Raw genomic sequence first — 22143 nt, forward strand, 5'->3', positions numbered from 1 at the left:
GGTCTGCCTAAGTCTCATTCTCACGTATCATTGCATTATTATTAACCTTTGTCTGCGTGTTCCCTATTCAATGATGCTTGCTACCTCGCTTTCTCCGTGTTATATCAAGCATACTTCTCCCTCATTCCTGAAGCATAAAATAAATACACAATAAGGAAACTTACCAACACACACACACACACACACACACACACACACACACACCTTACCTTTCCCTCGCACAAGAAGTTAGTAATTACCGAAGTCTGGGCAGCGAGTGGGAAGGTAAGTGTGTCCTTTTCACTCCACAGAGGACGCGAGGGAGGAAGGGAACAATACTGGGCGCTGTATAGAGGGCGGTAAAGGGTTGTTCTTGCGCTCTATTAAGGGGGATGAAGGAAGGAAGGAAAAGGAAGAAAGGAAAGAATAAATGAAGGATGGTCGCCACTGATCGGGTTGTTCTTGTAAGTTATTAAAGGGGAAAGAAGGAAGGAAGGTCGCCACAGATCGGGTTGTTCTTACACACTATTAATGGGGAAAGAAGGAAGGAAGGAAGGAAGGAAGGACGGAAGGAAGGAAGGTCACGCTGATCGCTGCTCTTGCCAAGGTTGCTGCGAGGATTCAATACATGACTGAACACGTTTTGCACCAACACCATCACCGAGGAAACTTGGGAGGGTTCTTTGCTCTTTGTTTTGACCTTAATAATGAGAAATAAAGGAAGAAGCAGAGGAAGAGGAAAGTCATAAGAGGATAAAAGGAAGAAGACCGTGATGAGGAGATGGAAGGGAGAGAAAAGTGATCATTAGAAGGATAAAAGGAGGTAAGAAAGTAATTATAAGAAGAATAAAAGGAAGAAGACAGTGATGAGGGGATGGAAGGTAGAGAAAAGTGATGATTAAAGGGATAAAAGAAATAAGACAGTGATAGAGGATCGTAATGAAGAAGAAAGCAGAACAAAAACATGAAGTACAAGAGCAAGAACAAGAAGAACAAGAACATGAAAAAGGAGAAGAAAAAAAAGAAAAACTACTTCAAAAAAATCCCTACACCATCCTTCAGTTTATTTTCTTTTTATCCCAATGAAGGAAAAAGAAAAGAGAAGGAAGAAGAAATGGAGGAGAAAAATAAACATTCCTTACAGCAATAAAAAAAAATGTCTCGGTAAGGAAAGGAAGGAAAGGTGAGGTGAGGTGAGGTGAGGTGAGGTGAGGTGAGGTGAGGTGAGGTTAGGTTAGTACGGTAAAGTAAGGTAAGATTTTGGGTAACGTCTTGGGGATTCTTAGTGTGAGAAGTATTATACCGTTCCTTATCTGTAACAAAGTGAAAAATGAAAAAAATGAAGGAAAAAAATAAAAGAAAATGTTGATAACCACAGATAACAACAATGTCCAGTGAAAGAAAGAAAAAAAAAAAGGAAAAGCTACATACCTGCTATCATTCTTCCTCCTACTCTGTCACCATAAATAATAATAATGAAAATAAAAAATAAATAAAAAAGAAAGGTAGATATATAATGTACGATACGCCTGACACTGAAACTTTTCCTCGTGCAATCAATTATCAGCCTTGAAGCGTGTGACCACGAAGAGGAAAATAAAATAAAACAATATTGCAGTTTTCCTCGTGTCTCTCTCTCTCTCTCTCTCTCTCTCTCTCTCTCTCTCTCTGACCTTTATCTCGCCTATAAAGTAAGCAGGCGTTCCTACTGTCTGATGGAAGGAAGAAAGAAAGAAAGAAAGAAAGAAAGAAAGAAAGAAAGAGAGGACACAAAAAAAACAAGGAAAAGAGAACACTGAAGCAAATGAAGAAAGAAAAAAAAAAAAGCCAGACCGACGGAAAGAAAGAAAGAAAGAAAGAAAAAAAGAAAAGAAAAAAAAGACCGAAAGGACAAAAAGAAAAGGAAAAGAGAAGACTGAAGCAAGTGGCGATGGCGGTGGTGATGGTGGTGGTCATAGTGGTGGGTGCAGGTGCAGAGAAAGAGCAAGGGGAGGAGGAGGAAGAGGAAGAGAGGGAGGAGGAAGAGGAAGAGAGGGAGGAGGAGGAGAAGGGCATAAAGTACACAAGGCAGCGGTGACGGCATGATAACTGGCACTAATGATGGGTCAAGTGCCCTTCACCCCCCTCACCCCACCCCCTTCACCCCATCACCCCTGAGAGAGAGAGAGAGAGCGCGAGAGAAAGTATTGTATGCAAAGTGCCGGAGACGCGGAGTGAGATAAGCAACGAATTTATGGAGGCATTGTCTGAGGTAAAGCCCTGTGTGTGTGTGTGTGTGTGTGTGTGTGTGTGTGTGTGTGTGTGTGTCCCTCCCTTGTCGTGTACACTGCCCACCCTCACCTCCCGTCACCCGCCCGTGTACTCCCTTCCACGTTATCTTATGTATTAGGAAGGGAAAGGGAGAGGTAAGGCAAGGTGAGGTAAGGGAAGGGAAGGGAAGGGAAGGGAAGGGAAGGGAAGGGAAGGGAAGGAAAGGGAGGGGAAGGGAGGGGAAGGGAGGGGAAGGGAAGGGAAGGGAAAGGAAGGGAAGGAAAGGGAGGGGAAAGGACGGTAAGGGAAGGAAGGAAAGGGAAGGGAAGGTGAGGTTCGGTAAGGTGAGGTGAAGTTAGGTTAAGGTTAATTACACTATGCATCATCTTATAAACTACACTATCCTTACATCCTCAACCCCATATGTGTTCTAAAGTCTAGCCTTCACATACTTATTTTTCAGCCTCCTCACCCTTATACGCACTAGTTTCCCTTTCCTTATCATATTAACCCTTCCCTTCTTACCCGTCCCACCCTCTAAAGGCTTATATTTATTACTGCTCCCTTCCCCTTCCCCTTATCTTCACATCATCCCTTATTCACCCTTCCAATCCACATACAAACATTTTTTTCACCCTCCCTCCCATTTCTTATTACCCATACCCCTTGTCCACCCTCCCTATTCACATACAAGCACTTTCCCATCTCTTTTCAGCCACATTCTTATACACCCCATTTCTACATGACACATTTCCCTTTCAAACTCCCTTTTCATACACTCCCCATCCCTCCATGACACATTACTCCCTCAAACTCCCATTTTTACACTCCTACATATCACACTTTTATATTCCCATCCTTACCCTTCCAATCCTTTCTAGACTAACCTAATCCTATTCTAATCTTCATAAACATAATCTAATCCTTTCTAGACTAACTCTCACACTCATATCCTTACCTAGACCTCACCCTTACTGACCCAACTCACCCTCCTCATCCTCGCCACCCCTTCACATCCGCCCCTATAAAGATCTCACCCTTACAGACTCCCCTCACCCTTCCCATCCTTACCATCCCTTCCATCACATCCCCATACACAGATCTAACCCTTACAGACTCCCCACACCTTTCCCATCCTCACCACCCCTTCAATCACATCCATCCCTATATAGATCTCACCCTTACAGACACCCTCCACACCCCCATCCTCACCACCCCTTCCATTACATCCATCCCATCCCTTACTGACTGCCCCCATCCTTCCCCTCCTCCCTCTTCGCTACGCCTACCACTACACCACCCCATCCACCACAACCACCACGCCCACGCCCACCCCTCTGATCCTTATCCGGCGCCCCATTATGAGCGCAATGTAAGGGTAACCACAAATTAATCGGCGTTTAAGTATATCAGGCCGTGATCAGAGCGGGGCTGGACTTATCCGACGGCCCATCGCTCCCCTTCCCCGCCGGCCCATCAGGGGTTATTAACGTGTATTGTGAGGGGAGGAGAGTGATGGGGTGAGGGGGAGAGCGGGGATGAGGGGGAGAGTGAGGGAATGAAGGGGGAGAGAGAGAGGGGATGAGAAAGGGAGGAGGAAGGAAATGGGCAGGGGAGAGGAAGGAAATGAAGGAGGGTAGAAGGAGGGGAATAAAAATAGGAGGAAGGGAAAGGGAAAAGGGGTTAAGGAGGGGTAGATAAAGGGTTGTGGGAATGAGATAGAGAATGAGAGAGTGGGAGAAAGGGAATAAAGAGGGACGGAGATAGAGAATATGAAAAAATAGTATACTCAATTAAGAAGAAGGGTGTGAAGGAAACGCCAAAGAGAAGAAGAGGAGAATGAGAAAAAGAGAAGAATGAGAAGAGTAGAATGAGAAGAGGAGAATGAGAAGAAGAGGATAATGAGAAGAGGAGAATGAGAAGAGGAGAATGAGAAGAAGAGAAGAATGAGAAGAGTAGAATGAGAAGAGGAGAATGAGAAGAAGAGGATAATGAGAAGAGAAGAATGAGAAGAAGAGGAGAATGAGAAGAGGAGAATGAGAAGAAGAGTAGAATGAGAAGAGTAGAATGAGAAGAGTAGAATGAGAAGAAGAGAAGAATGAGAAGAGAAGAATGAGAAGAGTAGAATGAGAAGAAGAGAAGAATGAGAAGAGAAGAATGAGAAGAGTAGAATGAGAAGAGGAGAATGAGAAGAAGAGGATAATGAGAAGAGGAGAATGAGAAGAAGAGAAGAATGAGAAGAGAAGAATGAGAAGAGTAGAATGAGAAGAGGAGAATGAGAAGAAGATAATGAAGAGAGGAGAATGAGGAAGAAAAGGAAGAGAAGGATACAGAGAAGGAGAAGGAGAAGGAGAAGGAGGAGGGGGAGGAAATAGCCGAGTAAAACCACTTGTGAGAACCTTCATCCTTAACTTGGCTGTCAACTTTCCACTCCTTCACTCCCTCCTTCACTCCGTTACTCACTCTCTCTCCCTCTTGTCTCCCTCTCTCACGTCTAACACCCTAAACAACGCATTCCTCCTCCTCCTTCTCCTCCTCCTCCTCCTCCTCCTCAACGTCAACTACCACCCACAGAGCCTTTCAACTCGCTCCTCGCCTCTCCCCTCTTCTTCTTACCCTTCCTCCCTTCACCATTCTTCCCCTTCCCCTTCTTCCCCTCGCCACCCGCTGACTCTCACACCAAAGAAAAATTACCCTGAATAATTTAAAGGGTGACGGGACTCCTTGGGTTGACAGGAGGACGAGGACGAGGACGAAGACCACTGCGATGACGACGACTACTTCAAGACAGACGGTGAATAGAGGAGACGAGAATAGAATGATGAGGTGCAGAATCCTCCTCATCCTCATCCTCATCCTCCTCCTCCTCCTCATCATCATCATCATCATCAACATCATTATAAAGTTGTTGTTTTTTTCGTCTCATTTTTTTTAGTTCTTGTAGTAAGGTTAAAATTCAAAGGCAATGCAGTATCTATCTCCCTTTACTTCTTCCTTTCTATGCCTCTTTTTTGCAGTATTTCATAGGCCTATTAATTTATCTCTTTATTTATCCTCTTAATTTATCCATCTGCTTATTTTTCAATTACGTGTTCATGTGTGTGTGTGTGTGTGTGTGTGTGTGTGTGTGTGTGTGTGTGTGTGTGTGTGTGTGTGTGTGTGTGTGTGTGTGTGTGTGTGTGTTTCATTGGCCAAACCAGAAATGAACAAAAACTCTTTTCCTTTTAATTCTATTTTTTAGTTCGGTGTTTGTTTTGTGTTGCGTTGTTTTCCTTGTTTTCCTTGTTGTTTGCGTTGTTTTCCTTGTTGTGTGAGTTGTTTTCCTTGCTGTTTTCCTTGTTTCCCTTGTTACGCAGGAAATACAAAAAAAAAAAGTTTGATAACCGCCCAGAAAAAAAATAATAATAACGTGATGCTTCGTACGTACACACATAGCTTTAAAGGTGAGCGAGGGAGTGGGTACGTGTGTGTGTGTGTGTGTGTGTGTGTGTGTGTGTGTGTGTGTGTGTTTACGTGACTCTTAGGAAGGTCAAGAACACCGTAACCTTCACCCTTATAAGTAGATTAGTAGTAGTAGTAGTAGTAGTAGTAGTAGTAGTAGTAGTAGTAGGAGGAGGAGGAGGAGGAGGAGGCTTTTTTTCTTTTCTTTTCTTTTTTTTCCCTTGAGCTGCTTCCTTCACTAAAAAAAAGGGGGTATTGGTGGTAGTAGTAAATGGTAGTGGTGGTGATGGTCGTGTGTGGTGGTGGTAGTCGTGGTAGTCGTAATGATGGTGGTGGTGGTGGTGGTGGTCGTGGAGGAGGATCAAATATATAGATTTTTCCCTGATGATTGATGAAGTTGATGATTAGTCTTTATTGCCTACTTGGAGTGCCTGTAATGGTCCGGCGGGCTCATAAAGCGGCGGCGTGGGCTTAGGGCTTACTAGGGCTCGACGGTGGGCAGCGGTGGCGGTAGTGGTGGTGGTTAGGGTGGTGGTAAGGGTGGTCTTGGCTGTGGTGGTGGTGGTGGTAAGAGGTAGCAGGAAAGGGTGAGCAATAGGTGGTGAAGGGTGATGAGGAATGGTGTTGGTTTGTGACTGTCTGGAGGTGGTGATGGTGGTGGTGGTGGTTAGGGTGATGATGGGACGGGAAGAGTATGGAGGAGGGAGATTACTACTACTACTACTACTACTACTACTACTACTACTACTACTACCACTACTAATACTAATACTACTATCTATCAAAGTCATTTATTCTCCCCTTGCACTCAGCCACAAGATGATGCAGATTACTATTAAGAAGCATTACATCCGCCTCGTTGGTTCAATTATGTATTTTTTCTTCCATTTACTAAGTACCAGTTTCAATTAGTGCAATATATTAAGTGCCTTTATTCCTCCTAATTCTTCTTCTCTCCCTGCTTTCCTTTTTTTCATGCTTTCTTTCTGTGTCTCTATCTATTTCACTCTCCTCTTTCTCCTCTATTATTTTCGTTTTTCTCCTTGTTTCCTCTTTCTCTTCTGCTTCCTTCAAAATTCTTTCCTTCCTTTCTACCTTCGTCCTTTCTACCTTTCATTTAGCTAACTTCCTCCATGTTTCCTCTACCTCTTCCTGCTCCCTCCTTCTTTCCCTCTTCCCATATTCCTCCTTCCCTTCAGCCTTTCCATCTTCCTTTCTTCCACCCTTCCCATCTTTTCTATTCCTCCCCATAACTTCCTCCAAACTTTCTTACATTTTGCTGCCTCGCCCGTTACTGCCTCCCTTTCCCTTCTTTCCCATTCCTCCCCACCTCCCACCGCCCTCCTTTACCGCCATCCATCTACCCCCGAATAAGCCATCAATCTTGGTGTTGGTTGGAAAAAAACTAGATAAACCTTCCCCTGCCTCGTCTCGGGCTCCATATTATCAATAATCTGGGACAGGTCGGGGCCTCGTCTTCCCTCCTCCTTTTCCCCCTCATCCTGCTGCCCACGAACCGACCACGAAAGTTAGTAATATAAATAATAGGCCTATAGCGTGGAAATATGCGTTGGAAATGTGAGATGAGTTTCCAAGCGGCAGAACTGATCCAAAAACTGACATAAATCGGTTGGAAAGTCAGTCAACCAGTCAGCCAGTTTTTCAGTCAATCAGTCAGTCAGTCAGTCACCCAACCAACCAGCAAGTTAGTAAGTTATCCCGTCAGCCGATCAGTCAGTCAGCGAATCAGTCAGCAAGTTAGGTAGCTAGACAGACACTCAACTAGTCAGCAAAGCAGTTAGTTAGTCAGTTTGTAAGTCATTTATTTAGAAAGTCAGACAACCAAGACAGCCAATAAGTCAGTCAGTTGGTCAGTAAGTCAGTTTCTCAGTCAATCACTTAGTCAGAGGGCCAAGCATCCAACCAGCAAGCAGATCAGTCAGTCAATTAGTCAGTTAATCATCTATCTATACAGAAAACTAATCAGCAAATAAGTCACATACCCCGTCAGTCAGTTAGCAAGTCACACAGCCAACCAGCCAGCAAGTCAGTCAGTTACCAGTCAGTCAGTCACTCACTCACACCTTCACCATCACCTCCGCCGCCGCCGCCACAATAGCCGCCTCATAACCCGGGTTTAACGGCGGCTGTTTGTCACTCCGCTACGGTCCGGCGCGGCATATCCTTAAAGTGTACCAGCCGCCTCATCATCGTTAGTGTCGGGCGTCGCTAATTAATAGATTCCGCTACTAATCCTGAGCCAGCTTCTACGAGAGTGAAAGGGAGAGATGGGGAAGGAGAAAGGGAGGAAGACGGTGGAGGTATGGGCCAAGGATGGAGGGAGAAGGAGAGAGAAGATGCGAATATATTTTTCCCCTCCTTCCTTTTCCTTCCTCCCTTCCCTCCCTTCCTTCATTCCAGGCACCTCCTCCTCCTCCTCCTCTTCCTATTATACCCTGTCATCCATCCCTTCTCCATCCCTCTCCTTCTCTTTATAATCTCCTTTCCTCCCCTCCTATGCAATTCCTTACGTCTTCCTCCTCCTCCTCCTCCTCCTCCTCCTCTTCCATATTCCTTGCAGGCGCGTGAGTATGCGTTGACAAGTGTGCTTAGTGTGAGGGAGAGAGACGAGAGAGAGAGAGAGAATGAAAGATAATCTGGAAGGGAGAGGGAATGAATGAGGAAGAGGGAGACGGGGGGGGGGAGGAGAGAGAAAGAGAGAGAGGAGGGAGAGTTCAACACGGAGAGAATAATGACAGCACAGTTGGGAGGTAGCATAATAGGAGGCGATTAAGACAAGAACACAAAGGTAATAGGAGACAGAGACACATACGGCGAGGTATAGGGTAATCAGGATGCCGGAGAAGCAGGTGGTGTTAGTAGTAGTAGCAGCAGTAGCAGTAGTAGTAGTAGTAGTAGTAGTAGTAGTAGTAGCAAAGACCCAATTTCTCATACATTACGGGGTTTACATGCATACATTATTGATAAGGCTTTCATTGGGGTTGTTGTGTTAGTATTTCCATGGGTAGTTTATGAGCCTTGTGATAGTTTGACAAGGCTTCTGAAATATGAATACGAAAGAACACACATTTCATTTCATAGAGGTTGGCAGAGAAGTGTCCATGGGCAGTTTTATAAGCCTAGTAATAGTTTGACAAGGCTTCTGTTGAACGAATACTCAAAAATACTCATTAGAACCCGATTAACCTTCTTTGCGGCCTTTGAAAATGTGTTATTAGAGCCGAGAGCGTCTGAGAATTCGTACCTTACACTCACAAAACAATAAACAGACACATACGAAACGACTGACTTCCCTACCGCTCAACAGATGGCGTTATGCAAGGTAGTACTTCTCAAAACACTCGAACACACTCACACTTGCATTCGAACTCCCTCGTATTTGCATGATCAAACTTGCATATCTTCCCTCCTTACCTACTTATGCTTTCTCTCCCTTCCTTCAGTCCCTTTTTTTTTTCCTCCTCCTCCTACCTGCATGAGAACTAATCAACGTCGGTGTGAGATGGAAGGCGAAAGTCAATATGAAATTCCCTTTAGCGGTGAACGTCTTAAGGTACATCAGTGAGGACAAGGAAGGGAAGATAGATAGATAGACAGATAGACAAAGAGAGAGAAAGAGAAAGAGAGAGGGGGAGAGAGAATATAGTAGCTTGAATCTCTTTAATATGTCCAAATTCTCCATGGAAAGTCGATGGTTTGACACGCGTTGCTCTCAGAAAAGGAAAAGGGAAAAAAAATGGATAGACAGACAATGAGAGGAGAATGCGAGAGAATATAGAAGCTTGAATCTCTTTAATATGTCCGACTTCTCAATGGAAAGTCGATGGTTTGACACGCATTACTCTCACAAAAGGAAAAGGTAGAAAAAAAGATGGATAGACAGACAGAGAGGAGAATGTGAGAGAATATAGAAGCTTGAATCTCCTTAATATGTCCGACTTCTCAATGGAAAGTCGATGGTTTGACACGCGTTTTCACCCCACAATAGGAAAAAAAGAAGAAAAAAAGGGAGATTATGAACGTACATTATTTTTCGCGTGACTGCTCGTCCGTTCGTCCGTGAGTCTGTCCGTTCTTCTCCCTCTTCTTTCCTCCGTCCGTTCTTCTTCTCCTTCCCTCCATCCATTCTTTTTTCCTTCCCTCTTCCCCTCTTTATTAGGGCATCGGTAATCGCTTCATCCGTGGCTCCCCCTTGCTATCATTTTTCACCTCCACCACCACCACCACCACCACCGCTGCCGCCACCATAGCCATCATCACCACCACACATCTTCCTCCCCCTCACCATCTCCGACGTTCATATCCTCTCCTCCACGCCTCTCCCCTCTTCCTCCTCCTCCTCCTCCTCCTCCTCCTCCCTCAACCTTCTTCTTCCTCTCCCCTCGCCCCATCACACTATCAGAAATCTATACCGAAAATCACACAGCGGAACCATCTTCAGTCTTCCGCCTTCTTCCCCTCTTCCTCCTCCTCCTCTTCTTCCTTCTCTTCCTTCTTTTCTTCCTCCTCCTTCTTACGTTAGACTTTTGAATCACACGTTTTTACCTTTATCTTTTTTTTATTATTAATATTTTCTATATATTTATTATTATCATTGATTACTATTTCACTTTTATTATTACTACTACTACTACTACTACCACTACTACTACTTCTACTTCTACTGCTACTACTACAACAACCACACACACACACACACACACACACACACACACACACACACACACTTCACCACACCACCACCACCACCACCACCAAACAACAACAAACAACAAACAACAACAACTAGACAGGCCAAACATAATCAAGGTCACACAGCAGCGTCCCGAGACTAGCAATAGAACATTTAATTAAGGCTCGTAATTAACTTGACTGTGTCGCCGCCAACGAGAGGGAGAGAGAGAGAGAGAGGGGGAGAGAGGGAGGGATAAAAAAGGGGAGGATGCTTATGATGTGAATAGAAATGAAGATGCTGGAGGAGGAGGAGAAGGAGGAGGTGGTAGTGAGGTTGTGAAGAAGGGGATAGGTGATGACAGGTGGTTTGAAGTAATATATGGAAAGAAGGAAAATGAGAGGTGATATGGGCGAAAAGGAGCAGGTGGAAAATGAGGTAAAGAAGAAGAGGTGGTAAAGACGAAGAAGACCAGGTGGAGAAGAGATAGATAATGGAAGCTGATGATGAGAAGAAGGTAGATAGGAGGAAAAACAGTGAAGATAATAACGAGGAGAGGCAGCTGGGGAAAAGAGAGAGAGAGAGAGAGAGAGAGAGAGAGAGAAGAGCTGAAGAGGAGACAGAGAGGAGCTGAAGAGGAGATAGAGCTTCAGAGGGACGTAAGGTGTTTAGTCTCTCAGAAGATGATAAAGGGTTCTGCCGGAGGCGATGGAGGCGGCGACAGGAAGAAGAAGAAGAAGAGGAAGAAGAGGAGGAGGAGGGAGTGACTGAGGCGGAAACGTAAGAAGGTGAATTCAAACGCTCCAGTCCTTTGCCCGAGTCGTTCTCAAAGGGACAAATTCATCGACTTGTGATTAGGGAACTGATGACTGAATACAGAAATCGCTTGCGCCCTTCCTCCTCCTCCTCCTCCTCCTCCTACCACTCCTTCTCCTCCTTCTCCTCCTTCTCTTCTTCCCTTCCTCTTCTCCAAGCGTGAGGAAAGGACAATAATGACGCGCGTGGGGAGGGAAAAGTATAGACGACACAAGTCAGGCGCGGAAGGGTTGACAGGTGAAGCGCGAGGAGCGGGAAATTTACATAAAGCCAATACGTTACAGGTGAGTGGATGCCAGGCAGGTAATGAAGGGATGGGAAGGGAAAAAGTTGAGATAGGAAGAGAGGAAGGCGGGTATGAGAGAAAGTGTTGGACAGAAGGATACAGATAGATAGATAGATAAATACATAGAAAGACAGATACAGACAGACAGTTATATAGAGAGAGAAGTGGAATACATGAAAGGGAATGAGAGAAGGGAAGAAGACAAGAACATTAGAGACAGAAGAAAGGCAAGGAAATGAGAAATAATGAACGATAAGAGCAAGAAAATGAGAAAAAACGAGACAGAAAGGAAAATGGGAAAAAAAGGTGTATAAGAAAACTGAAAAGACAAAATAATAAAAGAAATATGGAGGACTGAAAGAAAAAAAAACGAGGAAAACGAAAAAAAGGCAAATGAGAAAGACAGAAAGGGGCTGAATCTAAACAGAAACACACCTTGAAATTAACCTGTAGAGAAGAAACATTAAACTGAAGATGGACTCACTGGACGTAGGGAGACGGGGGGAACACGGGGCGACGGGGGATCAAGAGGGGAGGACAACCTTAACATAAGAGCGAATACTACGAAAAATACGAACAATTATGAAGGCAGCAGGAGGAACAACGGGCGACTCAGCGAGGATTCCGAATACTGCACATATATTTTTCACGTGTCCAAAACAGTAATTATTTCCACCGGGGGAGGGAGAGAGAGAGAGAGCTCGGGCGAAACACAGCGAGCGAGAGAGAGAAACAGAGTAACAAAAGTAGAAATAATAATAATAATAATAATAATAACATACCAACAAACACAAGAACAACAGAAATTCATGAGTCCGCCGGAAGGAGAAATAATGGTACAAAAGGAGAAAAGAAATAATTGGTAAAAGATGGAACAGGAGAAAAAGCAAAAGAAAGAAAAGGAGGAAGGAAAAAGAGGAGCTACAGGAAAATAAAGAAGGCAAAAAAAATAAAAGGGAGATGAAGGAGAAAGAGAAATAGAGGAAAGAAAGAAACAAAGGCATAAGAGAATGAGAACCGAGTGATGGGAAAGAAAGAGAAGGAGGAAGGAAAAAAAGAGGAGCTACAGGAAAATAAAGAAAGAAGGTAAGATAATAAAAGGGAGGTAGAGGAGAAAAAGAGAAATAAAGAGGAAAACGAAACAAAGGCATAAGAGAATCAGAAACAAGTGATGGAAGAGACGAGATGAAGACACACACACACACACACACACACACACACACACACACACACACACACACACACACACACACACCTTGAAATTAACCTGTAGAGAAGAAACAACAGAGAAAAGAAATATTAAGAGCAAAATCATCAAAACAAGGTAGAGGAGTAATACTACGCCAGGTGGGGTGCGCGGCCTATCCAGGTGTGAGAAAATAACAGGTGCCACTATTTTCGCAGGTGGGGATCGATCGAGGACGGCGGAATAAAAGTTCTGTCAGATGGAAGGAAAGAAGGGGAGGATGGGAGGGAAGGGAAGGAGATAAAGGAGGAAAGGGGAAAGGAGGGAGGGTTCGTGGTAAAGAAATGGGAGAGTATATGGTGTGTTCGAGTGGCAAGTTTGGGTGATAGAAGGGGGAGAAAGAGGAGGAGGAGGAAGAGGAGGAGGAGTTGAGCCTAGAAAAGAAAGAGAAAGACAGAGATGGGCCTAGTAAACTACCTCCCTTATATAAACAGGTGACAGACAGACAGACAGACAGAAGTAGATGGGAAAGCAGAGGGGGGCCTATCTACACGTTACCAAAAACACGAGTGGAAAAGAGATGAAAAATATAACCAAGTGGAGTGAAAGGGAAGCAAGATAAAGGCGAGAATTAAAGAAGAGAAAGTGAAGTGAGAAAGGGAGATTAGTGAGAAAGACGATAAAGTATAAATGGAGTAGAGGGGACACAGACACGTGGATAAAGTGAATGAGTGAGTAAGTGAGTGAGTGAGTGAGTGAGTGAGTGAGTGAGTGAGTGAGTGAGTGGGTGAGTGAGTGAGTGAGTGAGTGAGTGAGTGGGTGAGTGAGTGAGTGAGTGAGTGAGTAAATAAGTGAGTGAGTGAGTAAATAAGTGAGTGAGTGAGTGAGTGAGTGAGTGAGTGAGTGGGTGGGTGGGTGAGTGAGTGAGTGAGTGAGTGAGTGAGTGAGTGAGTGAGTGAGTGAGTGAGTGAGTGGGTGAGTGAGTGAGTGAGCGGAGAATATACAGGGATGAAACTGACAAAAGGAAAAAGTGACACATCAAAGTCTTAAGAGCAGGAGGAGGAGGAAGACGAGAAGCAGAGATGAAGCAGTAGGAGGTGAAAGGAGACGAGGAGGGAATGAGGAGGAGGAGGAGGAGCAAGGGACTAATACAACTTTGTTCATTAGGGTCATTATCAAAGGTGATGAGCTGGCCCCACCACCACCACCACCACCTGCATCACCACCACCACCACCGCGAGGGAATTGACGGTCGTTTCGTGGGCATTAGCTGGACGACATCACACGTCTGCGTCGCCCCCTCCATGCCCCCCACCCCCTCCCCCTGCCCAGCTCCCCCTTCCCCCACCCCCACGTTCCCACCTTCATTCCGGGACGGTTTTCATTAAGTGAACGATCATCCGCTGTCACAGCATCCAGGAACGTCCCCGTTTACCAAAATTTAGTGTACAATAAACCTCTTTCCCCCCTCGTGGACATGCGTTTGTGTGTGTGTGTGTGTGTGTGTGTGTGTGTGTGTGTGTGTGTGTGTGTGTGTGTGTGTGTGTGTGTGTGTGTGTGTGTGTGTGTGTGTGCTCTTCCTTGTCCCCCTACCCCACGGCTCACAAAATTCATGTTATTATTAATGGATATCTGTCGAGGCCTGTGTGTGTGTGTGTGTGTGTGTGTGTGTGTGTGTGTGTGTCTGTACAGTACCCGCATGGAAAAAGAAACATGTGGGTGCAATGTTCGTGTGTAGGATATTCAACAGTATACCCACACGCTTCAAGAGACGGTAAACACGATTGGCCGGAAGCGATGAGTCCCCAAGAAGCGTCGTTTTCAAGGTTCACGTCATATTTCACGCACGTACAGACCCGCCTCAGGAAAACATGCGATGCTTCCCGTGGGAGGAGTGAGCAGAGAGCCGAGGCAAGGGAAAGCGAGGCGAGGCGAGGGTGCAGGAAGAATGTTAGGTTTGGCGGGGAGGTGGGGGAAGGAATGGAGTGCCGCGGAGGGTGTGTTGCCCCCGGCGCGTCACCCAGGTAGCAGTACGCCCCGATAACTTCACTAAATCTGATAAAAATGCAGACCCGTGCTCGGTGCGCCGCTGGGCCCCGCGTGTTCCCCTTCCCCTGTCAACAAGATGCTACTACAAACATTACTTTTGCTCTCCGTCGCCGTCCCTCACCACGCACGCACCGTTTTCATCACCAATTACGTTTAGCGAGTTTTCTTTGTGTAGGAGCAGCGAGTGATGATACTGGAAGAGGAGAGATTCGCGCCGGTGACTTTGTAGGAGAGCAAATAAGGAGAAGCATTGCCTGTAAAAAGTTAGAAGCTGTCTGTCGGACGACCTGCGCCGCCACCACCAGCACCCAACACCACCGCCACCACTACCGCCGGAGGGTCCAGTGAGCGACCATGGGCTGGGCTGTCAGGAGGGACTTGCCAGGCATGCTTTTTTCCTCCCACTTTTTTTCGTGCATTCATTACCGGTGTGTCCAGCCTCGGGTTTTACGGTGTGCAGGCCTCGTCACGGCGGGGCAGGCGGGGCAGCACGGTGATGGCGCTGCGGGGGTTACTGCTCAGTCGTCCGCGTTTTACTGCCTTGCTCTGCTGATAACTTAGTTTACCGCTGAGCCCTGACCCGGCTCCCGGACCTGCCTCCCCGAGCATCCACCCCGCGTGGCTGCGCCTCCCTGCTGCCTGCTGCCCTGCCGCTGACCCATCCAAGGCAACGGCCTCCCTGCCGCCCTGTCACTGCCTAAACCCACCTCCCCGTCCCCCCTGCAGATCAGATCCGAGTCCGTGCGCCTTCCAGGGACAGATAAGCAAATGGTGAGCCCAGGTCTTCTCGGCTGAACCCGGCCAAGCTGTGCTTCGCTCCTTTACCGACAAGGAAAACATTATCATAATGGTGAGCACCGACGACTTTGACTTCTGACTCAGCAAAGAGCGGACCTGTTACTGCTGCCTCCACGCCCGCAGCTGCCGCTGCCGCCTGAACCTGCCCGATACCGGTAACGAAGACAAGTGATACGCCTTCATGCGAAAAGCGGCTCCAGGAAGAAAAACAGAGAGAGACATTGCCTGAGACAGAAAGACAGGCCGAGAAAGACAGAGGGAATGAGCGGGAGGCCTCCACAATGCACACTGCCGGGAAGCTTCCCTTACACGGCCGCCTCCTCGTGTCTGATGCATTAACTGGATCCCCGAGACGCCCCGCCACGCACCCGCCGGAGTCACTGCAGGCAAGGCGGGGTGACCTTCACCTGCACCCTCTCCTCCCCCCCACACCGCGCCAAGTGACCTGATGTCCGGGGACGCGGGTTTACACTCACGGCGTCACCGGGGCAGCCCGAGCAACCTTTGATGCTGTGCCTCGCCAGTGTGTCTGTGCTGCGGGACGCTGGACTCCCGGCAAGACGTTCTTTACTCCAGTGCTTTACTCGTACATATTTTATTCACTTCAGTCTTTTCCCTCCGCGTCCTAGCTCGCCAGCACGCTCGCTCGACCCGCTGCAGCACGGCGAGGCGCTTCGTGTTGCGAGAAATACAGAAAATATCTCGTGCAATTAAAAAGCCTTAACATGCAGAGAGGAAAGTGTATGTGCCGGTCTGCTGGATAGTGTAGAAATTATCATTACTATTATTATTTTTATTATTATTCTTATTCTTTTTATTATTATTGTTATTATTATCGAAAGAGATAATGTCGGAGAAGAAAGAGTACACCACCACTACCTCCACCACCACGACGACCACCTGTCTCCATCACCACCACCACCAACGTTCCCATCACCTCCACTTCCACCTCCAGCCTGTCGTGACGAGGCTAACACAAAGCAAGATGCCCCCTCCACCCCATCCACCCACACACCTCCATTCCTCCATCCATCCTTCCACCTCAACAATACCACTTACCCCTCACTCACTCCACCTTACTACACCCCACCACCCTATCCCCTCACCCTCCCTTCCACCCTCTCATGCATCACCCCTTCTTCCTCCCCTTCCCTTCCACACACAATCAGTCCTCCACCTACACTATGTAACAAGCACCCCCTTCCCTTCCCCTCCATGCCCTGTTATGTCCTACCCTCCCCTTCTCTTCCCTCCTCTTACTTATCTTCCCATTCTTTTCCCTTCCTTTCCCCTTCCCCTTCCAGCTATCTTCTCATCCTCTTCATTTCTTCCATTCCATGTTCTGTCCTTCCCTTCCTTCCTTCCTTCCCTTCTCCTTTCCCTTTCCATTCCCTGTTCCATCCTTCCTTCAACTCTCTTCCACTTATTTTGCCCTGCCCTGCCCTTTCCTTCCTTCTTCTTTCTTATCCTCCTCCTCCTCCTCCTCCTCCTCCTCCTACTGCTCTACCAGCCTGCACATAAGTCCGGCCTGCCGCCTGCATCTCCCGAGCAGCTGGTTGAGCAGGCTTCACAGGTTCCGCTTTCCTCAGCAGGGGAGCAAATCAAAGGCAGACGAGGGGAAGATGAGTAGGACGTCCATGAGGAGAAGAGGGAATGACGGGGAGGAAGAGGGAAAGATTGATGGGAAAAGAAGACATAAAGGAAGAGGGAGAAGAAACAAGGGGAAAAGAAAAAAAAGAAAAAGGGAGAGGCAGAGGGCAAGAAAGAAGGGAAAAGAAGAGGGAAAGGAAAAGAGGGAGAGAGGCCAAGATTGAAGAGGAAAAAAAGGAAAGAAGGAGGGAGAGGCAGAGAGCAAGAGAGAAAAAGGGAAAAGGGGAAGGAAAGAAAGAGAGGCAGAGGGCAAAGAAAAAAGGGGGAAAAAAGGAAGGAAAGAAAGAGAGAGGCAGAGGGCAAGAAAGAAAAGGGGAAAAGGGGAAGGAAAGAAAGAGAGGCAGAGGGCAAGAAAGAAAGGGGGAAAAGGGGAAGGAAAGAAAGAGAGGCAGAGGGCAAGAAAGAAAAGGGGAAAAGAGGAAGGAAAGAAAGAGGGAGAGGCAGAGGGCAAGAAAAATAGGGGGAAAAGAGGAAGGAAAGAAAGAGAGAGAGGCAGAGGGAAAGATGAAGGGAAAAAGAAGGAGAGAAAGAGGGAGAGACAGAGCGCAAAAATAATAAGGGGGAAAGAAGGAAAAGAATAACAAGTAGAGAAAAAGAAGGGAAAGAATAACAGGTAAAGGAGAATTAATTTGGAGGATTTAAAATGTTCTCTATCTCGTTATTTTTTTATACTGTCTTAGGTTTCGTTTATATATTTGTTTCTCTCTCTCTCTCTCTCTCTCTCTTACGCTATCGGAAAACGGATGACACGAGAATGTTCATGTAAGTGCAAAGACGCAGAAACAACATAATGCGCACAGAAAACTGACTCTCTCTCTCTCTCTCTCTCTCTCTCTCTCTCTCTCTCTCTCTCTCTCTCTATCTCTCTCTCTCTCTCTCTCTCTCTCTCCTTCTCTCTTCCATTCCCTTTCTTCTTCTTCTTTCCCTTTCTGCATTCTCCTCCTTTCTTCTGTCCTTCCATTAGTTCATCATTCACTCTCTTTCTCCTTCCCTACATCTCCTTCCTCCTTCCTTTCTTCCTTCATAACCACCCTCCCTTAAACCCTCCATCCCTTCCTTCCTCCCTTAATCCATCCATTTACCCCTTCCTTCCTTACATTCCGTCCTTCCTCGCTCCCTCCTTCCTTCCTTCATAATCCCCCCCCGCTGTCACTCACACACTTAGTAGCGCACACCAGCTGTTTCACGGTATTAAGGGGCTGAAAGGGGTGTAGTTAGACTGTGGGTGGGGTGTGGGTGGGGTGTGGGTCTCAAGTTGTGATGGGGTGACGCGTACTCTGGATGGGTATGACCTCGTTGGGTGTGACGCAGTGTGGGTAGTTTAAATAGTGGGGTTAATTGAGGTGGATAAGGGGTTGGGTTGGGAAGGCGTGAGGTTGTAGTGGGTAGTGGACGAAGGAGTTGGGGACGTAATGTGGAGATAGGAAGGTGGTCGACGGAGAGTGGAGGGAGAAGATGAAGGGACGTAATGAGTGGATGAGAAGTTGGGTAATGAGAAATTGTGGGGTGGAGAGCAGGTTGAGGTGGAAGAAGGTATGATAGGTAGAAAAGGTGAATGAGAAGGTGGATGAGTGATGTAGAAAGGTGGAGTGCTTATGGAAGATAGTGTTGGATGGGAATGAGGTAAGAATGGATGAGAGTATTAGTCAATGTGGAGAGAATGTGGATGAGCAAGTGGAGAGGTGAGTAAGGAGGAGAATGAATGTCTGGATGAGTGCAGGTGAGGAATAGAAGAGAACAAGCTAAGAGGGAAGGATATACGGATGAAGAGAGGATGAGTAAAGGGTGAGAAAGGAGAACGGATACATGGATGAGTACTAATGAGGCAAAGGAGAAGAGAATAAACCAATGAGGAAGAATATATGGATGAAGAGAAGGTGAGGAGAGAGAGAAGGAGGAAGGAAGAATAGGTGTGTGGAAGGCGTAGGTGTGCATGGGTTGGGCTTCACTTCACTTCCTCCTCCTCCTCCTCCTGCTGTGTGGTCGATCCATAACAAAGCTAATAATGACGCAGCTGAAATTGGGACTATGGATTCAGCTCGCCCGGCCCAGCTATGGCTATGGACTAATGGCTGCGCGTTAGCATTATTAGTGTTGTTATTTTTTGCGTTGGGAAAGAAAGGAGAGACGAGAGAGAAAGGGAAGTGTGTGCGTGTATGTAATAATGTGTTGTGTCTGTCTTGCGTCCATCTGTCTGTCTGTATATCTGTCTGTCTCTCTTTTATATGCAGACAGACACACCCACACTCACCCCCACCCACACCCACACCTCCCCACACACACCCTTTACCGCTGCTCCCCCCACCCCCACCCCACGCACAGACACTCACTCACAGTACGAAAATGCACCAAGCAAGCCCAGAAATAAATCAGAATCCACTTCAAAAATGGCGTTTTGGTCATGAAATACAGCGGACATAAAATGCAAATTCAACAATTCTTCAGGTTCCTTTTGGCCGCAGCATCCGCCGCCACAACTAGCCCCTCCTACCACTCCCCCCCCGACCACCACCACCCCCACCACCACCACCGCCTGCATGACTAGGGTAGCGAGGAGGGAAGTAGAGAACCAGACCAAGAAGAGAAAGAATATATGGATGAATACGCAGAACGAACGTGTGGAAAGAACGTGCAGAAATGGTAAGAAGGAAAATAATGGAGGGCATAAATAAATGGGAGGTTGAGGAGGGAGCCAAAACAGGATGGGAAATAAAAAAAGAAACAAGCAGAAAATATGGAGGAAATAAAATGCAAGAGAACGAGCAGGGAGGATGAGTAGGAAGCGTAAACAGGATGGGAAATAGAAAAAGAAACAAGCAGAGAAAATATCGAGGAAACAAAAGGAAAAGGGACAGGCAGGGAAGATGAGCAGGAAGCGAAAACAGGATGGGCAAATGAAAAAAAAAGCAGAAAGGATATGGAGAAAATAAAAGGAAAAGGGACAAGCAGGGAAGATGAGCAGGAAGTGAAAAAAACAGGAAAAGCAGAAAAAAAGAAAGTAGAAAGGACAAGGAGAATACACAAGGAGAAAGGAGGAGCAGAAATGGCAAGTAGGAAGAGAAAGCAGGAAGGATAAGCAGGAGGAGTAAGTAGAAAGGAGAGAAAGGAAGTGCAAGAAAAAAGAATAAACAGGAAGGGGGAACAGGGAGGCGGGAAGAGGAAGCAGGAACAAAACAAAAAGCAGGAAGGAAGGACAAGCAGTTAAGGCAAGCAGGAACACGACCATCATCAGCTTACGTATCACAGGCATACCAAAAAACTCTCCCTCTCCCTCTCCCTCTCTCTCTCTCTCCCTCTCCCTCTCTCTCTCCCATTCCCCTCGCCCGGACAGGTATATGAGGCGGGGCTACCTTACGACTCCTCTACGTCACGTTATAAAGAGAAAATAATCCTGAAAACACATTTGCGCACCGGAGTAAATATCGCGGAGAGATATTTTTATACGTGGCCGACGGAACGCGAGGCACATAGGAACGCACCGAACATACGGATAACGGGAATGGGTAGACGGAGCATATTGGAACACAGGGGACTTGAAACACACACACACACACACACACACACACACACACACACACACACACACACACACACACACACGTATTTGATCAGAGATAGAACATGACGAACAGAACGAACCCACAGAACATTGGGATAACGCAAAGGGATACAAGAAACATATTGGAACAGAGGAAACTAGACACACGCTAAAAAGAGCCAAATTAGAGCTAAGAGAAGTTGTTGATAAGTTTGATAGCACGCGTAACATGAATATACGAACGCGTGAAAAGTGGATAATGCAAAGAGAGGAAAGGCGAACATATTGGAACATAGGGAACTAGGAAAACACTAAACACACACATACACATTAGCGTTCGAAGGAAAATGTTGCAGAGAAAGAGAGAGAACACGGAAAACAAGGAACATATGGATATACAGGAAACATATGGATAACAAAATACGGGATGGCGGAACATATTGAAACACAGAGAAACAGAAGCACACACACACACACACACACACACACACACACACACACACACACACACACACACACACACACACATTAGCGATCCAAAATAAAAAAATAAAATGCGGATAAAGTTTATAGAATACGGAAAATGAGGCAAATAACGAAACCACAGAACACACAAAAGCAACCGAACGACTTGATACGAAATAAAAAGAACATATATATAGCAAAACAAAGGGAACTTGCAACACACACATACTCAACATAGAACACATACGGGTAATACGAAACATATGGAACACATAGGCAACACACACAAAAAACAGTGAACACATAGAACACACGGAACACAGACAGAGGAATACTACTGCTGCGGGGGCCAGTGCTACATATTTTTTTTTTTTTTTTATACAGTTCACAATTTTTTTCCGAGCTTAATATTGCAGGTAGCAGACTCTGGCCGTGTGTGTGTGTGTGTGTGTGTGTGTGTGTGTCGGCATATATAGAGCATGAAGGGTTTTTTTTCTCCCTCTCTTTTCAGTCACGTTTTCACAGTTTCATGTCAGTCTTTCTTAATTTTTCCGGAATTTCCGAAAGAGAACGGCGGTTTTTTTTCCGCTTTTTTTTATTCATCAAAGCCGGGAAGAGAAACAGAAAATAAAAATGAAAATAAAATGTCCATCGACGTCCATTGATTTCACTTTCTCACTTGGAACACGTGACATCGACCATATACAATAAAAAAATAAAAAATACCTACAACTACACACACACACACACACACACACACACACACACACACACACACACACACACACACACACACACACACCTACACACCTACACTCACAAGCACAGCAAGTTTTTTTTTTTTTTCCACTAACAGTAATTGCAAATATTGTATTAATGACTTTGCACATAGACGGAAGCATTAATTAGAACGAAATTAGTGTACCTGTGTATGTGTGTGTGTGTATATGTATGTTGTGTGTATCGTGTGTGTGTGTTGGGGGGAGGTAGGT

This window comes from Eriocheir sinensis, chromosome 39 (assembly GCF_024679095.1).
Source record: "Eriocheir sinensis breed Jianghai 21 chromosome 39, ASM2467909v1, whole genome shotgun sequence".
NCBI classification, from domain to species: Eukaryota; Metazoa; Arthropoda; class Malacostraca; order Decapoda; family Varunidae; genus Eriocheir; species Eriocheir sinensis.